Source organism: Medicago sativa, chromosome 4, assembly GCF_051527215.1.
Source record: "Medicago sativa cultivar Bolivia chromosome 4, Bolivia_mono, whole genome shotgun sequence".
Taxonomy (NCBI): Eukaryota; Viridiplantae; Streptophyta; class Magnoliopsida; order Fabales; family Fabaceae; genus Medicago; species Medicago sativa.
In genome coordinates this window covers 14,283,700-14,305,091 of record NC_140752.1, presented here as the reverse complement: position 1 = coordinate 14,305,091, position 21,392 = coordinate 14,283,700, and the positions used below count along the sequence as shown (strand labels likewise).

General features: G+C 32.6%; 1 long non-coding RNA gene across 1 annotated transcript; it reads right to left on the bottom strand.

Moving 5' to 3' along the window:
* Positions 1-16,645: 16,645 nt before the first annotated feature.
* On the bottom strand, positions 16,646-17,891 carry LOC146926543 (uncharacterized). The gene is made up of 2 exons (XR_015034147.1): positions 17,399-17,891; positions 16,646-17,260 (listed from the first exon to the last, which is right to left on the bottom strand). It is a non-coding gene; the product is annotated as an uncharacterized LOC146926543 (long non-coding RNA).
* Positions 17,892-21,392: the final 3,501 nt, after the last annotated feature.

Genomic DNA, 21,392 nt, shown 5'->3' with positions numbered 1-21,392 from the left:
GTTGGAGTGCAGATTTTGCAAGATGTTTCTGTTGGAGGAAACAAGTGGTTTGATTGGAAGTCTTCTCTTATGGTGTGCAGCTTTGTATCAGTCATCTTATGCACATCAACTACTATCTTTTTGGTTGTCAAATACTTCTGCATTTTAATTTCCTCTGTTTGGTGTTAACTTTGTAATCCAAACTCAAGCTAAGAGTTCTCTTACCTTGAGTTTGAGGGAGGCTATTAAGAATAAAGATAGTTAGTTAGAGCTAGTAATAAGGAGTATTAGTTACTAGTTAGTGGATGCCTATAAATAGGCCTTGATGTACTCTTTTATTGTAACTTTTCACTCATTGTAACATTTTCATATTCATCAATACAAAGTTAGTTAAGCTTTTCTCTCCTTTCATCCATGGATGCCATGTTCACTACCACGAAGTAGTAGTAAAAGAGAGTATCGTTCCGCTAGGGAGTTGTTCGATTTAACTAACTTTTAGAGAATGATTAGAGGAGAAGAAAGATTATAAAGTGAGAGGTTCAGTTGAGTAAAAGTAAATAACAATAATAAAAAGAGAGCCTTGGGATTATCGGTTCATCGTAATGATTAATCCTCCACAAACAAACCCTTAAACTTATAATTTTGACATCCTCATTACCCACATGAAAAATTTAAGAATTACCACATATTTAACATCAAAAGTTGTAAATTAAAAGACCCAAAAAAAAGATACCAAAGCACCATTAAAACACAATCTTTTGACTGCTAAGAATTAACTGCAAACGGTATCTCAATGCAACGATCAAATATGGTAATAAGTTCGGTTAGAAATTGGGTGCATTTTGATATCCTCATTATCCACATGGATAAAACTTAAGAAGTCCTGTCAGATAATGGGTGTCTTTTGACATCCTCATTATCCACATGGAAAACTTAATAATTACCGCATATTTACCATCGCATGTATGTAATTATTCGGTCAAGCTGTGCCTTCCTTTTGGCCGACTAAAACAGCTCGCATGAACAATTTCATACTACATCTTTTGTAATTCCAATTGAATCAAATCTACGCAACAGAGGTTACTTTTGCAACTTAATTGTTGTTTCAACCAAAACAACCAAAATTACTAGACAGTTCAATAATTGAATTTAAATATGAATGGTCTTAATTTTACAGGCAAATGGGAAATGTCTTAAATTTACAAGGCACTACCGACATATGTAGGCCGAATTAGTCCATTATGTTGCTAAGTAACCATAAGGTCACTCGACAACCCTTAAGTGTGAAGTCAGATTCACGAATTTGAAAGAAGATGAAAGTCACAAATCATACCATTGCGTGTATGACAATACTTAAGTGTGAAGACAAACTCACGAATTTGAAAGAAGATGCAAGTCACAAATCACATCAATGTGTGTATGACAATACATTTACATATATCGCATAAAAGCAACAAGAAACATAGCATGAAATATATTCAAAATGCATGATAAGACAAAATATTATTGTAGAAAACTTAATAACAATAAACTCTAACATCATAATCATGTTATAAGAAAAATATTCAATTTCAAACCAAAAGAAAATTGAATCTTACATACATCAAAATATTCATGCCACAATTGATTCACATATACCAATTGATTCTTTAAATAAAAGGAACAATTAATTCTAGAACCAATTATTTCCAACATAAAGAAAACAAATCTTTATATGCTTAAAAAAATAAAAAAAAATAAATAAACAACCAGCTCTAGACTCCATATTTCCCAAAGTTAGAAGAATCAAAGCTTTAAATCATGCACTACAAAATTCTTTCATAATATTTTGAGATGTGTTCTTAAACACTATTCAAAAGAGACAACAAATTTTATAAATAATATATGATAACCAAATATATATTAACTTTTGTTTGTCTATTTCTCAAAACAAACTTTATGTACAAAATCTTTGTGAATCAAAACTAATTTCAAATAGAAATTAAGCTGCAAGATATGATAACAATATTTGAAAATTATTTTTACCGAAAGATTTTATATATAAAATCAAATCACCAAAATCAAACTCAAATTTTAAATTTGATCCAAATTCAAATATGCTTGAATATCTCTAAACTGGATAAAGGAAACACCGATTATATCTAAACAACTTTAATGTATCTAAATAAATTCCAGAGATACATATATTTAGATCAAAAAACCGATATAACCTCAAAACAATATGAATTTCATATTGATATTTTGTAATCAAATTCAAATTGATCCAATGATCAGTTAATGAACTTTTGGAATGAAACCTCAAATTTTAGACGAATTCTTTAACATAACAGTGAAGCCGTGTTTACCCATAAAAAAGAGAAACAATATTGAATGCATACACACAAAAGGCATACACACAAAGCAAGTATCCAAAGAGTAAACAATATATACCACCAAAGCAATATCTAGTCATAACTAAAACAAAAAGTTCATAACTCTGAATGATGTGTTGAAAAAAAAAGTTCACAAAATAATAAATTATAATCACTTTTGCACAGAAAGCTTAACTGAAATATAAATTAAATTTGCTTTGGATTACAACACATCAAAACAATATCAATATATAACCCTTAAAGCAATAGTTTACACTTTTTATGAAACTACCAATAACCGAAAATCCAAAAAAAAAAACACGTTGACCTCAATATCAAAGTTAAACAATAGTCAGTGTTATTTTGATCGATAATAATAATCAAAAGACGCACATGTAGAACGCAATTTCTCATTGATGTGCTAATAAAACAGAATAAGTAATAGAATCCCCAAATTTCTAATATGGTTCAAACAAAATTTTATAGGACGGAAAATCCGAAACCCAAATATTAATGATCGTAGGCGTTGATAACAAATTATCCCAATAAATCAAACATGAAAACCGCTCTGATACCACTTGTTGGAAATTTAGATTTCATAGAACATGTTCAACAATTATGAATCAAATAGCGGAAGCAAATAAAATATTGAACATGATTGTGATCGGATCTACGACATGTTTGATTTATCAAGGATAGTAAGAATTAGGGTATTAGCAATACCTGGATAAAGCTTTCATGGCAGCCGTCTCAATAACAACGGTAAAGAGAGAAGGTGATCTGAAACAACAGCAAGGTTAGCAGCGGCTGATTTGGTTCTTCCTCAACCAGTACCTTTATGCCTCAAGTTCTCTTCAGATAGGGAGAAGAGAGAGTTTTGCCGTGTATGGTATATTGGGGACCATAACCTATTTTATATTGTATGATCATTAGGGTTTCCCATTATTCCGTTAATGGGTCATCCAGACATCCACTCATATTGAGTTCATATCCATTAATTAATTAATTAATATTCTAAATAGAAATCTAATAGCCTTATTACTTCATTTGATCACTAATCAACTAAGGCTCACAATTGATAAATAGCTAATATAATTATTATTACGATATTTGCCCACATAATGATATTGGAATATAATAAAATAATAAATTATTCCAACATAGAACTCATCGGTTGCGATATAAAGTAACATAAAGACTAAGGTTTTGGTTTGGTGGTTGGGGTGGAGGAGTAATGGAATGGAGTAATAAAAAGGTTGATGATTTTATCTACACCCACAATATTATTATCAACACTAATATACTAACATTCGTCATTTAAAAAACAAAAATCTGTTAAGAGAAATACGAACTTATGTAGCAAACTGGTTCACAAAGAAATTGCACAACTGATTTTATGCTTCTCTGATATGCATTTTTTATGTTGTGTTGATTGTTTTGTGCACTGGTTCAATTATGGAAAGGGATATGAAGTTTTATTTATTCTGTTTGACAAGTGGTGGCTAACAAAAGGTAATTCTTTTTTAGGGAAACATGTAATGTTATTGTTGAATCAGACTCAAATATTGCTCTATCATTGGTACAAAATATTGTAGCATATCCATAGAACTTACGTTTTGCGAGTAATAAACTAAAGAACATACTTATGACAAAAAAAAACTAAAGAACATACTAGCTGCGATGGAAAATGTGATGTTTTCTCATGTGCATAGGGAAGCAAATAGCATTGAAGATATGCAGGCAAAAAGAGGGGGTGAGCATGATAGGAAGTTGGATTCCATGGTACTGATGCAAAATACCTATTTATCTGGTTGATTTGTGTTGCTGCATAAATGCTTGTATCCAGTGATGCTTGACTTACCTCCTGCGGAAAGTGAGATGATCGAGGGGCTGATTTTATTTTGCATTTGGTGTTTATATATGGTGCTCATGATGTGTTACTTTCCTACCAAGCTTTGGTGTGTGATTGGTGTGTTGTGCAAGCCGAATCTTATCTTGTTGCCGTCGTGAGTGTTGTCAATATCTGATGCGCTTTGCCTTAATGCACATTGAATAGGGCTGGCCCTAGAGATTAAGAGGCCTAAAGCAAAAAATTTAATGTGGCCTTTAAAAATATATTTTTCAAACATAATATTTATATAAAATCAATTTTGTGGAGATCAAAATTTGAATTCATGACCAAGAGTAATTGAGGTCTTTTTAGTAATCAATTATGTTATGCAAATATCTGTAATTTATCTATCATATAATATACTTATAACCAAATTAATTTTTTAGAGGCCTTTTTTTTTCACACATAATTTTGAGGCCTATAGCCCTTGCTTGGATTGCTTGGCCCTTAGGCCGGCCCTGACATTGAATTGTGCAAGCTAACTTTATCTTGTTGCCTCTGATGTGGCCGGTTCTGCAATGTAGTGTCAAGTAAAAATCGTGTTGTGCATCTGCAGTAGGTGTTTACTCTATCCTGATGCCTCATTTTTTTTATGTTGCTCTACATTCCTGATGATGTATTCGCAACCAATTGGATTCTGATTTCAAGTAGCTGGATGTGGTTGAAGGGATATAATTTTGCAGGGAAGTGAAGTACATTGCAAATGCGCTAGGCAAGGAAGGATCAAGCATGGACGGTAGAAGGTGCTGTTATACTGTGTTAGAAGGGGCTGGTGACTTGCAAGATCGTGCTGCCATGTTGCCAATGCGGGAGGGAGTTGAATGCATGAAGTAATTGGATGAGATGTTCGCTTCCTTTTCTTGTTTAAATGCTTTTTGAATGGTGCTACTGGTTGTTTACTTTAATGTGACTTAGGGTTTAGTCAATGTGACATGGTATATGCTTTTGAAGGGTGCTCTGTTGGGGTGCTTGTTATGTATAGGCGGTGGTTTCAAATATGTTTGTGGCATTTATCCTTTTAGAAAAGACTTGATAAGGTTTTGATGTCCGACTTTCTAGGGCATGATTATGTGAGTCCTCTGGAACCTTTCATAGAAGGTGGGTTGAGTCTTCTTTACTATGATGCGGGGTCTAGACTATTATTAACAAAATACCAATCTATCAAAAATCTTTATATTGAAACAGTTTGTCTATCTTTTCGTTTGGTTGTTTCATGCTGCTCTTTCACAATTTGTGTAATGTTGAAACAGTTTGAACTAGAAAATGGCCCATGCTAAAGTGCAGGGATTAATATTAAGTTTTAATACAATTTGGAGGTTTATTTGTAGGATGGGTTTCAAGATAATATCAAATATGAATTTTAATTGATATTTCACTTAGATTAATTTTGGGAACATGTGTGTCTAGTAATCAATTATTGGCATATTCATAGTATATCGGATTTGGATCCTCTTTTGCCCTTTTTGTTCTGCCATTTCTCTTTTTCCTAATCCAACGGTTGATTGATCCATAAAGAAAAATCTCATTGCAGAATAAAGATAAAAAAACAGGTATGTGAATGACTGAGGTTAAGGAATAATGGACAACATGTGAATGGGCAGGAGAAGATTCAAATCGAAATATATCACATGTAACTTGAAGGCAGGCTATATTTTCTTGTCTATTGAACATTGATAAGAGGAGGAGATGACCGGTTCGCATACTTTATTTCATTCACAAAGTGATTGATAATAAACCTACAAAACTAAGAAATAGGGAAAAAATACATTTTATTAGTGATATGAATCCAAATTTATCACATTGTAGCGTACATCATGTTGAATTGAAATAGAGGAAGCTTGCATATACTCATAAAAAATATGAGCAATGCTATATCTCTAGAAAAATAACATCACGAATTCTTCAAGAATAAAGAGCAGCCAATCACAATGCACTATTTGCCACAATTCAAAGAGGCGTGGCTGAAAAATAGGAAGTGAACAAATAAATCATGCAATTAAAACTTGTCAGTTGTGTCTTGAAAAAATTTTGATGCTATTTTTATAGAGAAATAACAGTTACATAATTGAGCGTGATGTAAGGGATGAGGGGGTGAGTTTCTATTGTGCAACAAAAGAAAATAAAGAAGAAAACGGAAATCAAATTATGGAAGGATATGGATGTAATTTTTTTGCTTGGAAGAAAATGGATATGAGCATAGCCAATAGAGAAGAGTGGTAGTTAGGTGCATTTTGAAAAGGTAAAACATCAGAGTATATTTTATTTGATGTGGTAAAATTAAATAGATAGATATCTTTTCATTTTCATAATATGTTTTCATTTAATATTGTGGTATCAATTTGTTCTTAGTCAGTTTTGCATTAATGTTGTAACAGTTCTTCTCATTGATTTTGAAGATAGTGAAAGAGTTACTTGTGTGGCAAGATATTTGAATTTTGTATTAACCTTTTACTCTTAGAACATTCACAATGAAGGCATCCAATTTTATGTATTTTAATGGGTTTCACGTGTATTTAAATAGGTTTGAAATTGGCCTCTCTATTTGTGTGTTAAGCAAATTAGTCTAAAGACTCGCGACACATGCATATAGTTGGTAGATAAAATTTACGTTCTAGCTTGAAGAGGCAACGTAAGTGTATAGAGAGGTTAAAGAGGTTAGTGTAACAAGTCATTGCTTTTTGGAAAATACATCTCAATGCTAGCAACACACATTTTAACACATACTTTTTGATTGGTTAAAATTCACATTGATCCCACCAAATCATGTAGGTTCTATATAAATTTAGTGGGTCTCATGTGAATTTTGATCGATCACAAAGAGTATGTTGAAATATGGGTGAGGTTTAGCGGGAAAGGCTAGTTTTTTCCCATCATGGGAAAGTAAGTTTTAACCATTAAATGAAAAACACACTCTTATCATACTCCCTCAACATTAAATTTTTCTCCCTTTCTCTTCAACCTCACAATCATCACCAACCAGATTTCTCACTCTCTCTCTACCTCCTCCTCTCCTCTCTTTCTGAACAGAACCATCATACCTACCACCACCACCATGTTTAACTCTTAAGCAGAAAAAAATGGGTTGTATAATAGAATTAGCTGAGACTTTAATCGAATTTGGCTTTGAAAAAATGGGTTAATACTATTTTTCAAATCCTTGTATATCATTGTCATGTCCAAACATGAGATTTTTAATTTATGAGGTTGAATCCGGATTTAGAGTAGGGGTTTTCTAGATTCGAGTCATTTGATGTTGGATCCAATTCTTGAGTTGGTTTTTTTTCCAGATTATTTTATTTTTTAGAGTTGGATTTTGGGGTTTTGTTTTCAAGGATGGTGATGAATCGGAAGTGTTCATAATATTCCAATAATCATGTGTTTTGGATTTTCTGCAATTAACTTTCATACCAGCTGGTTTATTAATTTATTTGTGGATTTTGTGAGTATAAGGATGAAGAATTAAAGAAAATATGACTCTTTAGATATTGATAGTGAAACCACAACTCTATTGAGGTAAGCATTGAAGGTGAGAAAAACACAAGAAGGGGGGTTGAATTGTGTTAGCTTTTTCTTCGTTTTCTCCTAAACTGAAAACACTAATCAGAAGCAAAGTGAGAACTGCTTTTGAAGTGATATTCAGAACTAATATGCAGCGGATAAAAACAGAGAGAGAGAGAGAGAGAGAGAGAGAGAGAGAGAGAGAAGAAAGACACAAAGCAATTATACTGGTTCCTTCCACAAACCGGAAGTAGTCCAGTCCCCCTTGCACTTCCAAGGAGAGTTCACTAAAATGTAATGTCAAATTACAACTGCTCACTGCTACGACTAGCAAGAGACTTCCTATGCTCCTGAACACAATCAAGAGACTTCTAATGCTCAAGCACAACTGCAAGAGACTTCTAAACAAACAGAATTACAAAGAAAAATGTTTGAGATTGAACACTTGATATACAATCAGAGGTGCTCACAATACAAATCATATATAGACTCTTAAGACTCTAGAATTTCTAAGATATGAACTTGAAAACATAAATTCTAAGTGAACTTTGAATGCAGAACAATTTCAGCAGAGTTTTGGCACTTGAAAAATTTTGTTGAGTCTTGTGTTCAGCATTACCAATCTCTGAGTCTTCACTCCTTTATATAAAGGTGTGAAAGAGACGTTGTGAAATTGCCAGCACATCAAAAAAGAGTCGTTTGAAGCTTTGATCAATCACCAATGATCTTTTTCCTGATATGGTTGTTGTCCTATGAAGAACCAATTTCAAATCCATTCCCATAGCGAAGGAACATAGTTGCAGGTAGAGCTGTATTCCAGAGCTGTTTTTCTTGTCTTGTAGTGGAGACACTGCAGAGTAGCGGAGATAGTGGTTGTACACTTCGTACAATTGTACTTTGTCAAAGCTTTTTGAAGATAAGCATCCAATGCCTTTAAATCTCCTCAACATGATTGTTGCTTCACATTCCAAGCCTTCTGCATTGCTTTCGAGTCCATTGAACAGCTTTTGAAGTATTAAATCTTGAATCTTCAGCTTCTAGTGATTTTCAGCTTCTGATGAAGTTGATTCTGATGAACTTGCTTCTGATGAACTTCAGCTTCTGATGACGTCATCATCTTCAGGAGCGTTTTGTCTCCAGGAGCACTTTTGTCTTCAGGAGCAGTTCTCTTCAGACGCTTTAAGCTTCCTTTTTGTTGATTTCTAAGCTCTCTTTTGTTCATCCAGAACCTATTTATGATGTAAATTTTTGACTATGGTCCTGTACACTTGAACAAATATTAGATGGTTCAATTGACAATTTTTAATACCTTGTTATCATCAAAACTCTCAAAGGTTTATTGTTAAACACATTTTGTTCCAACAAGCATCGTATATGTTGTGGTTTCTACATATGGAAGTTGATGGAACTCTAACACTGAAAAGATGGAGGTGTGAAAAGAAGCCACAATTGAAGATGAGGAAAACTCACGAAGGTAGGGGAGAAGGGTGGTGGTAGAAGATGATGTGAAAATAATTTAGTGTTGAGAGACCATGATAAAATTATGTTCCCTATTTAATCTAATGATTCAAAACTAACTTTCCCATGTTGGGGCCAATTTGGGTGGGCTATTTAGCTTCTTCAAAAAAAAAAAAAAACTTTCCCATGTTGGGAAAAAACTAGTCATTCCCAGGCTAAATGGCACCTGAAAAGTGTGTGTTAAAATGTGTGTTGCTAGCATTTCTCGTCTAACAAAACTAAGAAAATCTTAACATAACACTACTCCCTCCGTTTCTAATTATAAGCAAAATTGGCTTTTTAGGTTCATTCAATTAATGATGTATGTGGTCCATATTATGAACCATATACATCATTAATTGAAGGAACCTAAAAATTCAATTTTGCTTATAAATAGAAAGGAAGGGAGTATCTGTCTATCTCTTCAAGTGTTGGATCTAATCTAGTCTACACTCCTCTTATACTGGGCATATGCTATAAAAAGTAACAGATATAGTCTTCTCCATTCTCACAAAAAGTTGCATAATGCATTGCTCGACCTAATAATGTTAATTATCTGCTCCGTAATAATCCTGATTAATTATTCTACATCCTAATAATGATGATAAGAATGAGGTAATCTGTATCTTAAGGTCTAGATATACAACAAGTATATTGTTCTAGACCTTAGGATGCAGATTATCCAATCCTCACCCAATAGATCTTTATGAAAGCAATGGATTAATAAAAGCTTATTGAAATGATTATGTCCAGTTTTTTTAATTGCTAATAAAGAAGAGGTAATCAGCATCCCGAGGAGTAAATACAACAAACACATATGCTATCTACACCTCAGGATACAACAAACACATATGCTATCTACACCTCAGGATGCAGATTACCAATTCTTGAACCAATACACAATAAATATTTGTTGAGGCAATGTGTGTTAAATAAAGGAACATGTGAGTAAATGATTGTAGAAGTTGATGATGATTAGCATGATTGTAGAAACTATATAACATACAATATCAGAAACTCTAAATGTTTTCAAAAATCAAAACTTGACATTTGATATTGTATGTTATATAGTTTTTTTTTTTTTTTTAAGGAATAGAGTTTCTGATTTTTTTAATAATTAACACACAATTGTGGAGTATTTTGTAACGTGTCGAGTATAATGTGTTGGGTATATTATACGGTGTCATATTCATATAATCTCTCTCTCTCTCTCTCTCTCTCTCTCTCTCTCTCTCTCTCTCTCTCTCTCTCTCTCTCTCTCTCTCTCTCTCTCTCTCTCTCTCTCTCTCTCTCTCTCTCTCTCTCTCTCTCTCTCTCTCTCTCTCTCTCTATCTATCTATCTATCTATCTATCTATTGTTTTCGACCAATCAAAAAATAAACGACAGTTGTCCCAAAAATTGTCTTAAAAATTACTTTAAAAAATTACTAGTGTCTTCAAGATGCATCAACCATAAACAATTGTAATCCTTAGCCGACACAATATTCACATCCAATTTTGTTTGAATAAACAATATAAAAGATGAAGATGTGGCAAATGTTGAATCATATAGACCATCACTTGTCGAGCTTAAACATTCCTATAATTCAAAAGAGAAGCATCAACCTTTTATATTTTTTACGTCGAAATAAGCATAACCTAAATGCCACAACAAATAAGATGAGCTAGCTTACTACAAATACTTCCATCTAATCCCCCAAGAATAGATACCAATTTCAAGAGATGTCATGCAACAATGCATGATTGGTCCAACAAATCAATAGGATCAAAACATTTTATTTTTAAAAGGCAAAATTTGTTATGAAAAAACTTGAAACTAAGCACAAGGTGTACATATTAGATTAAAATTAAGTAAAACCAACAGACAAGTTCTAAGACAAACAGATTAATAATAGAAACTTAAAACGAGGTCATTAACAAAACTTCGGATTACATATATATGATATCTCTCCGAATCTCTTGATAAAAGGTAGCCTCCTTAGCAAAACGAAATTTAAAACGAGGTCTTTTAAAAACTAACAACAATAGAATTAAAGATCCTTCAAAAAAAAAACAATAGAATTAAAGAACTTTCAAATCTAATTTATTTTCATAGAATTAAATAAAATATGAAAAAAAATATTAAATTCATTCATATGATTAATTAGTTTTATTACTGAACTAATATATGGTAGAAAAATTAGTGAGTAAAATGTATACTATGAGGCCTAAAAATATTAATCTTAATAAAATTAATATTATTATTAAATAAAAAAATTGGAGGCCTACTTTACTTTGTGGCCGACAATGTCGTTAAAATCACGATTTAACTTGTGGAATCTTCTTAATTTTTTCCATCCCAATTTTTACATTTGGTTCATTTTCTTATTTGCTAGTTTTATTTTGTTCGTACATGTTTTTATTTTCCTTATAATTGATGACTCTCTGTCATCAATGTACATACACAAATGTACATACATGTTCTTCACGATTTTACTTTGCATGTTTTTATTTTTACATTTGTGTATGTACATTGATGACTCTCTGTCATTACTAGTTTAGTAGACATTTTTTCATGTAATTTTTAGGGTAATTCATCAAGATTATGAAGCTGAAAGCACAAAAATGAAGATTTTGGATTGCCAGCAAAAGTCTAATTCGGGAGCCGAATTCATGCATTCGGGCGTCGAATTTTAGCCACCAGAATAACACTTTGATTCGTAAAAAATCAGGCCCCGAATAGAAGAGTTCGGGCCCAGATTTTGACAGACTGGGCACACATTTTGTGCAGCTTAAAGAGGTTCGGGCACCGATTTTTATAGCTCGGGGGCCGATTTTCACAGGCCTATAAAATGAAAAGTCCGTTTTCAGAATAAGGGTTCACAATTTTAGAGAGAAACGGCATATTTTGGAGCAGAGGCTTTGCGGATCCGGTGGGAGACCATCAAAACTCATAGTCAATCATCCAATACACGTATGAATCCTTGTTTTTACGTTAGTTATCTTGTACTTTAGCTATGAGTAACTAATCTATTTGTGGTTGAGACTTAGATGAATCTGATGTAATCCTATGGGAACTCTAGTTTGTTGAACTCCTTTGAATATCAATGAAAGTCTAGTTTTAATTCATATTACTTTATGTTTAATGCTTTTTGTAAGTTTATCATCGACTATTAACCCTAGCTTTATGAATATGAAAATTGATCTAAGAGATTGAATGACCACTAACCCTGCTTTTGACTCTGATCTAGGTAATAGGATTAACTTAAGTAATCAAGCTAGAGATAGATCATTATTAGGTTATGAAATAGGGATTAACGTTCTGTTAAAACCTCCAATGGTTTCGAATTCACTTAAGAGATTAAGGGTTTGTCACTTGCAGAGAGAATTTTAGGTCAAGAGATTGGGTAGAATTACTTTGTTTATCTGTCGTTGAACTAGATAATCATTGCTTGAATTATGAGTGCAAATTACCATAGAAGAACTTCGGAGGATTCGAAGGTCTTAACCATACTTCTCTACAATTTTCTAAAACCAAGTCTTTTATTGTTTTATTTACGTTTACGTTATGAAAACCAATCCAAGTGCCTAGGCAACAATTGAATTTAATTCATCCTTTTTAATAAAGAAATTGCTGAGTAGAAATTAACAACGGTCCTCATGGATACGAATTTATTTATTACTTCAATAGTTTTGGTTCACTTGCCAAATCTCTATCATACATGTATGTATGTAATTAAAATATGAGGTGAACTTGTATGACTCTACAACTTTATGTAAAATGAATTTAATTTTTGAGATTTGACAACTTTATTGCATCCCCTCAGGCCGGCACTGTTGCAACATTACTAGCTAGACATACATGTTAATTTTCGGATATTTTTTCAATCTATCCCTCATAGCATTTGAAGTATGATTCACGTAGTGTATTTTGATAGATTTGAGCAATATAACGGGCGGATTGAGAAATTATATAATTTTCGATGTTGTATCTATTGCTTAGTCTATTTATTTTCTGGACCATATGTCACACTGAATAGGGCTGCATAAGAGCATTAATCTCATGTTCAGTTGTAAGATATATAATCTTTACTTGTTAAGGAGATCATCCTATAATATATTGTGAGCATAAAGCATTGGTTTGTTACCAGAATTAATAGAGGACCATTTTTGTGCCAATTACTAGTTAGCTAAATAAAGCAAATTCCCGAATCTACGACCATGTCTTGACTTGATTTGGATCACAGTTAAGCTATCGTGAGGAATGTAAATTCTATTGCATGGGGGTATTGAAAGAGACTTTCCCCAATGTTGTAAGCTATGTTGAAGAAAATATGAAATATCATTTTTTTCCAATTTTATGGAGGGTGAATTACTTGCTTAATTAAAATGTAGTTGTAATTAGAAAATGTAGTTGTAATTAGAGTTTTGTTACTAAAGCTAGTGTACTACATTTTTATCTAAATCTAGCAGCTCACACACACTAATTAAATGTCATACGACGTAGCATTTTTATAGGCCATCAAAGGTGGTGAAACGGTGGTGTGGTGGTAGGCTTGGGAGGAGAAGAAAACTCTCTCCCTGTACGTGAAAGTGAGAGAAGAAAAGAGAGAGAAGACTACAAAAATGTGATTGGTGGGTTTTGGTCTCGTGTAAGTAGCAATAGAAATAATTAAAAACCAATTTTTGTGTGGTTAAGAAGACTGAGAGCAATACAAAATATAGTTATCTCATAAAGGTATATTTAGAAAATCAGTCTGAAAACATTTTTTAAATTTTATTGTTTAATTAAAATCAATATCATGTCGCGGAAAGGACTAACTGATTCTAATGTGAGTAACCTTTTGGAGCAACTTGAAACCTTTAAAACGTATGGGACCAACTTAAAAAATTTAAAACATAAGGGACCAACTTAAAACTTAAAATAAACATAAGAGATTAAACATGCGTTTAGTGCCTAAATCTAAAGAAGGCTATGTCATAACACTTGCCAATATATGAGGAGTAATTCTTAGTTGGCTACTTGACCACCAAATGTGATTTGATCTGTAACACCCACGTCGTGGCTTTCGATATCCCGCTAGGTGGATACGAAAGGTTCTCGATTCAAGGAGAACGGTTTAAGCCGCAAGGGACCCCCACGACAATAGAAGGAACCGAAACACATCGGAATGAGAGGGATCCGGAGGCCGTGTAGGTATGGGACTACATGGTTGAAGGAAAGCTTATAAGAATTGTTAGGTACTACCCATATCAACAAGATGCGTCTTCTTTTCGGGAGCTCAATCCATAGGAACTCCACAGTTAAGCGTGCTTGGCTTGGAGTAGTACTAAGATGGGTGACCTACCGGGAAGTTTCCCGGTAAGCATGTGAGTGAGGACAAAGCATGCTGAAAAGACTCGTGTTGGTTTGTGGGGTTAGTCGGCAATCCTGTAAGCAGTCTGGGATGTTACACTTGGTATCAGAGCAGACCTCTCCCAGTACGGTGTGGTTCGGGGACGAACCAAGCGGAAGCTGGTGGGCATGTAACACCCACGTCGTGGCTTTCGATATCCCGCTAGGTGGATACGAAAGGTTCTCGATTCAAGGAGAACGGTTTAAGCCGCAAGGGACCCCCACGACAATAGAATGAACCGAAACACATCGGAATGAGAGGGATTCGGAGGCCGTGTAGGTATGGGACTACATGGTTGAAGGAAAGCTTATAAGAATTGTTAGGTACTACCCATATCAACAAGATGCATCTTCTTTTCGGGAGCTCAATCCATAGGAACTCCACAGTTAAGCGTGCTTGGCTTGGAGTAGTACTAAGATGGGTGACCTACCGGGAAGTTTCCCGGTAAGCATGTGAGTGAGGACAAAGCATGCTGAAAAGACTCGTGTTGGTTTGTGGGGTTAGTCGGCAATCCTGTAAGCAGTCTGGGATGTTACATGATCACATCCAACCAAAGCCAAGGCACCTCACAAACGACTGATAAATAAAGGAAAAAGAAAAAAAAAACGAAGAAGAAGTAGGTTTGTGGGGTTAGTCGGCAATCCTGTAAGCAGTCTGGGATGTTACATGATCACATCCAACCAAAGCCAAGGCACCTCACAAACGACTGATAAATAAAGGAAAAAGAAAAAAAAAACGAAGAAGAAGAAGAAGAAGAAGAAGAAGAAGAAAGAAATACGTGAAGAAAAGAAAAGAGAGAGAAACTGAGTTTTGGAGCTGATACAATTTTAGTAAGTGTGCCTCCTTCAAAAAAAATATATTTAGTAAGTGTGCTAAACTATATTCAAGTAATAAATAATTCATACCCACATGGACTATTTTAATTCCTACTTACTCCCTCCGTTTCAAAATACATGTCCAAGTCAACCACTTCACATATGCCAATGCACAATTTTGACCGTTAATATATTTAATTATCTAAAGTAAAAAATTATAAAAATTTAATATTTTGAAAATATTTGTCGAGACAAATCAAACAACATCTTACATGCTAATATTTGTATTTATACATTAGTACAAAAATATGGTCAAAGTAAGTCAAGTGAATAGTGCACATTGCAAAAATTGGACATGTATTTTGAAACGGAGGGAGTAGCAATGACATTAATTCAAATGATATGATTAGAGGGTGCTTTAGGCAATTCGGTTTGGCTGCAATTATAAATAATACCGGAAGAATAAAATTGGTTTTTGAAATATTTTTAGAGAGGAGTCTTTCAAATCATCCGTTCTTTACTAGCTGATAATTTGAACCTACACCGTACAATTGCTTCTCTAATTTATGATAATTAACTAAATAGTTCAGGTCAATCCCTTGACTCGGAGCTCTCTTTCCTAATTAGAATTCCTTAATCCTTTAGGTGAACCCGTAATTAATAAAGGTTTGATTGCATGTTAATTCAGAAATCACAACTTATCAACGTTCCATCCATAGATTGTCCGTTACGTTGAACAATACAATTAGGTCTAAGTCATAAGTTGTGGTTAGCAATCATATGGTCTATAAGATCAATTTATATTTGATCAGGGCTTAATTGCATGTTTGGTCCCTTATGTTTATTTTAGGTTTCAAGTTTGTCCCTTATGTTTTAAAAGTTTCAAGTTGGTCCCTTATGTTTTAACAGTTTCAAGTTGGTTCAAAACGTTACTCACGTTGGAATAAGTCAGTCCCTTCCGCCACTTCACTTGACTATTTAAAGATTTGGGTTGACAATATGGGAGAAGAAATTTAAATTATTTAGAAAATTATTTTTAAAACATTTTTTTATAAATTTTTTGTTTTATTAAACTCAGTATCATGTCGTGGAAGGGACTAATTAACTTATTCCAACGTGAGTAATGTTTTGGACCAAATTGAAACATTTAAAACATAAGTGACCAACTTGAAACTTTTAAAACATAAGGGACCAACTTAAAACCTAAAATACATAAGGGATCAAATATGAAATTAAACCTTTGATGAGAATCATAAAAACATTAAGCACAAATTGTACTTAATAAACTAGAATTGCAATTATTCCGATGTAGAGCATACATATTACATGTCAAATAGCTCAGAACAGAATCATCTAAGACCTAATCTCAAAGAACTTAGCTACTCATGACTAAAGCACAAATAACTAATGCATAAGTACATTCTTCAAAAAAAAAAATTAATGCATAAGTACAGTTCATTACATGAATTTGGTTACTGGCTATGAGTTTTGATGGTCTTCGACCTATTCTCCAGATCTTCTGCTCCAAATATGTGTTTTCTCCTCTAAAATTTTGAACCTTAAACTCAAAAAAAAAAAAAAAGGCTTTTATAGAAATAAATTTTGTAATACATAAATCATGCTCCGGTCATATTAGATTGTGGCCTGATTTCTCCTTAAATTCAAACTTGCAGCAGACGCTCCTCCAAATCATGCCCTGATTTGTTGAAATCGTGGTTCGATTTTCGACGAATCAAAAATCTTCAAATTGGCTCCAGATCGTTCCCCGATTTGTATAAATAGTGGCACAGTTTCATACTTCCTTGCAATCTCAATTTCTATTCTCTTTGTAGCTTCCAACACATGCAAAATCACCTGAACACCATTAAATTGAACAAAAACAACTAACAAAATGATATATGACCTAGTGTCATCACAATCCCAAACTTTCATCATTACATGTCCTTAAGGAACAAACCTTAAAATGAAATTAAACAGTAAAATAAAACTTACTTCACCAATGGTATTATCGAAAATTCATCTCCTAGTTAGAAATCCATAGGCTAACTTGCTTGCTACACATCCATTCCAAAACTTTACGCAACATGATAAATAATTGAGTGTTCACATAGTCAACATGCCAAACTGTTATATTACCAAAACTTCAAAAGTTTCTAAGCATCAATCAAAGTTATATCACAGTACACATTTTTAAATACTTTTTAATTTATAATGGGGCTTAGATAAAAGGTGGGGTAATTTAAAAAGTAGGTTTCACAAAATAATTGGAGGTAAGCATCTTCTTACTGGTCTAACAAAACATTCCTGCACCACATGTTAACTTAAGGGACTAGAGAATTGACATTATATGACAATTGATCATGTAATAAACATAATAATCAAAATAATTGAATACAATTTTACTAACTTGTCATCCTTTAAATAATTTTATTTTATTTTTAACCTTTCATGAGAGTAAAGTGAATAAATATATTTATATACCACCATAAATTTATGTACAAATATAAATCACCGTAGGATATTTATGAACGGTGACATTTAGTATACACAAACAACTCTTTTTGTGTATCATACAAAAGTGATTTTTTCACCATGGATATATTAGTATTTTATTCAATGGCTATGATTAGAGATGAGTTACCTCTTGAATGGGTTTATGTGATACAATGGGTTTATTGCAGTGTCACCTCAAATTGTATGTAATTATATTTATGGATTTTTGAATAATAATTAAAAAATTGATTTTTTTACAAATAAAATATTGATAAATTGTTATTCTTTTTATTACAAAATTTAGTCCATATAAATTTTGATATTTGTTTTGAAAGAATAAATTTTGATATCTTGACATTTACTATAAATTAATAAATGTCATATATTCACAACCTAAGCAAGTAAATAACATTTAATTAAAATATCATTCTTGACTTTAATCGGGGGCATTAATTTTTGACATTCATTTAGCCATGATTTCAGACTTTAATTTACCTTCATTCTTTTCAATTTTTTACTTTATCCATTAATTTTGGGCATTATTCTCCTCTAAAAAAATTATGAGCATTATTTTGAACATAAATTTACCATCAATTGGCAAAAATTCATCGTACTGCATTTTTTTTATTATTAATTTCAGTAAAAATAAATGAACGGGTTAATGAAATTAACAACATAGTATCCTTTCAATTCTTGAAGATATGCAGATCGATTAACTCAATCACATAGTTTCAATCATTTTTTATGAAGAATCCAGATCGACTACTTTGATTGAATCCTGCATTTTCAAAGTTTATTCATAAATTTAATAAAAAATAAAAAAAGCTTGATAGACACTGAAATGAGTTTATGTTTTTGACATGGTTGCAACCGTATCTAGCATGTTGATTTAAGAATGAAAGGTAGTAATTGAATCAAATCTCTTCATAAGAAACTGCAGATTGTAAGAGGGAAATAACAGATCGCAAATTGCAGATTGAGAGAGAGGGGGAGACCAATATGAAAATGATAATGACGGTGAAAGTGATGGTGTATAGTGAGTACCTGAGAATTAAATTTCTGGACAATTAAGTTTTTTGGTCGACAAACATTTACTATTTTGTGAAAGATTTGATGAAGAGTGCTATAAATTATTTCTGGTCAATTAATAATAGAAATTAATTTGGCCAAAGTAGTGGTATTGAGTTGTTTTGGGGAGGTATTTTCATTTAAACAACAAAAAGGGTCAATTAGAATTACATATAAAACCTGTCCACCTACTACTAAAGGTTAAAAAAGCTTTTTGTATGGTACCCAAAAACATTCACTTGTGTATCCTAACCTTCACCTGAAGGTATATTCTCAATGAATAGATTCAAAGTAAAATCAAACAAAATATCTTTGAATCAAAAAGATTTAAAAAGGGAAAGGTTTAAAACTAAAAATAATATTTATTGAGATACTCTACTAAAGATTAAGATTACAATTAGAATCATCCAAAAATACAATACAGTGTTAAATATCAATAAATCAATTTTACACTAACATTTGATTCTAGATCTCAATATCAAAAGAAAATATCTCCATTGTCATCTAATTACATTTAGCAAATTATCACAAAACACACATTTATAAATAAAGAAGTAATAATAATAAAATAAAATAAGAAATTAAATATCAGGATGTTACATTTATAGGAAAAGTTTCGACCTAATTTGGGCTAAAATTATAGACTTCTAGGGGTGAAAAAGTCACAGAAAATGACTTTTTTCGCAAGTCACCATGCGCTAGGCGCCCAAGGCCATGCGCTAGGCGCATGTGCCTGCCAGTCTGAGGTGCCTAACACTCCTGGAATGCACTAGGTGCTTTAGTTCAACGGCTCTGGGGTGCCTAGCCCCCTCTATGGTGCGCATGGGTGCTTCAGTGCGTTTTCTGTGTTGTTTTGCCTGTTCTCTTCGCCTGTTGAGGTGTTTTCTTCAATCTAAGATGTATTGAAACTTGGGAACAAAATTCCTCCCTCTGTAAAGTCTTCTGTGGCCTCTTGAATTTTGCTTCTTCGTATTCCTAAGGACCACATAAATCTACGTGAATTACATCATGAACACCGTAAAATTGCTATGTTTCGGGAAGAATAGAATTATAGACTCGAATATAGAAAACAATACAAATGTCCCAAAATCATAAGCAATTGATCTAATAGTCCTCTGCTTTGCTGGTAAAACCAACTAAAATGGACTGAAAAACATGCTAAGAATAACGTAAGATGACTTTTCATCAAAGGGTTAAAAAAAATAATAAATTTATTTAAAGGATGACAAGTTAGTAAAATCGTATTCAATTATTTTTATTATAATGTTTATTACATGACCTCCTTCTTAAATGTGTTAAAGGTTTAAAAATAACACATTGATATATTTAAGATACATTCAGTAATGATTCGAGAATTCCAAGGGTTTTTTAAATTTTAAAATGCTTCAACTATTTAATTATTTCTATAAGACCATGCAATTTATTATACACTATAAAGAGATCAACTCATTTACTATTATTTGGATGCAAATAGTTAAAAATATGGTTAAAATTCCGAAGTTAGTTTCTGTTCTAATTCTATTTCTTTCCATATTTTTTAGCATCACAGTTTCTAATTCTTCTCCCGGTTGTATAACAGATAGATATTGTCAAAAATGTCGAGGAGTTAATTTTAGGTGTCTTAAAGGAAATTGTGTACGAATAAGATAAATGAGTTTTTTCTATAGCAAGAGACTTGTAGAATACCTTATGCTAGAATATTCCACTTGTTGTCTTTTACTTTTTTTGTGCATGCTCTCAATAATTATTTTTTCTTCTTCTGTTTTTCCCTAATTCCCTGGACCTTGAAGTTATGATTTTGTACTCTAAGATGATGGAAATGAAATAATCCCAACTTCATTTCACAGCAAGGGTTGGAATTTTGGAGATTTTAAAGACACATTATTTGGAGCTAAGGGTTGCAGAATTTGTGGTGGCATACCATCCAAGTCATAGTTAGACCATATTTCATGTAATGTCGTCTTTATTTAATTTGGTTATTTGTGCTTTAGCCATGAGTATCTAAATATTTCGTGATTAGGTCTAAGATGATTTTGTTCTAGCTGTTTGAACAATGTAAACTGTGAAACTATATTTAATACAATTGCAATTCCAGTATTTATACAATATAACTTATGTTTAATGGTTTTTGTATCTTGATCACATTTAAAATGAACTCAATGATCAATTGACTATTAGCACTAACTATTGACTTAGATCTAGTTACACTCTTCAATTAAACAAGTTGCTTTAGAGATATCAACCTGAGAGGTTGTGATTAAAGATTAACATTCAATAAAACCTTCGATGGTATGAATTCACCTAAGAGATTAGTGAGTTGTAATCTAAGAAGAGGACTCTAGTCAAAAGATTGATCAGAGCTGTTTTTTTAATTATAGTGAAACTAGAAGAACAATTATTGGGTTCAGGTGCAGTTTACCAAACA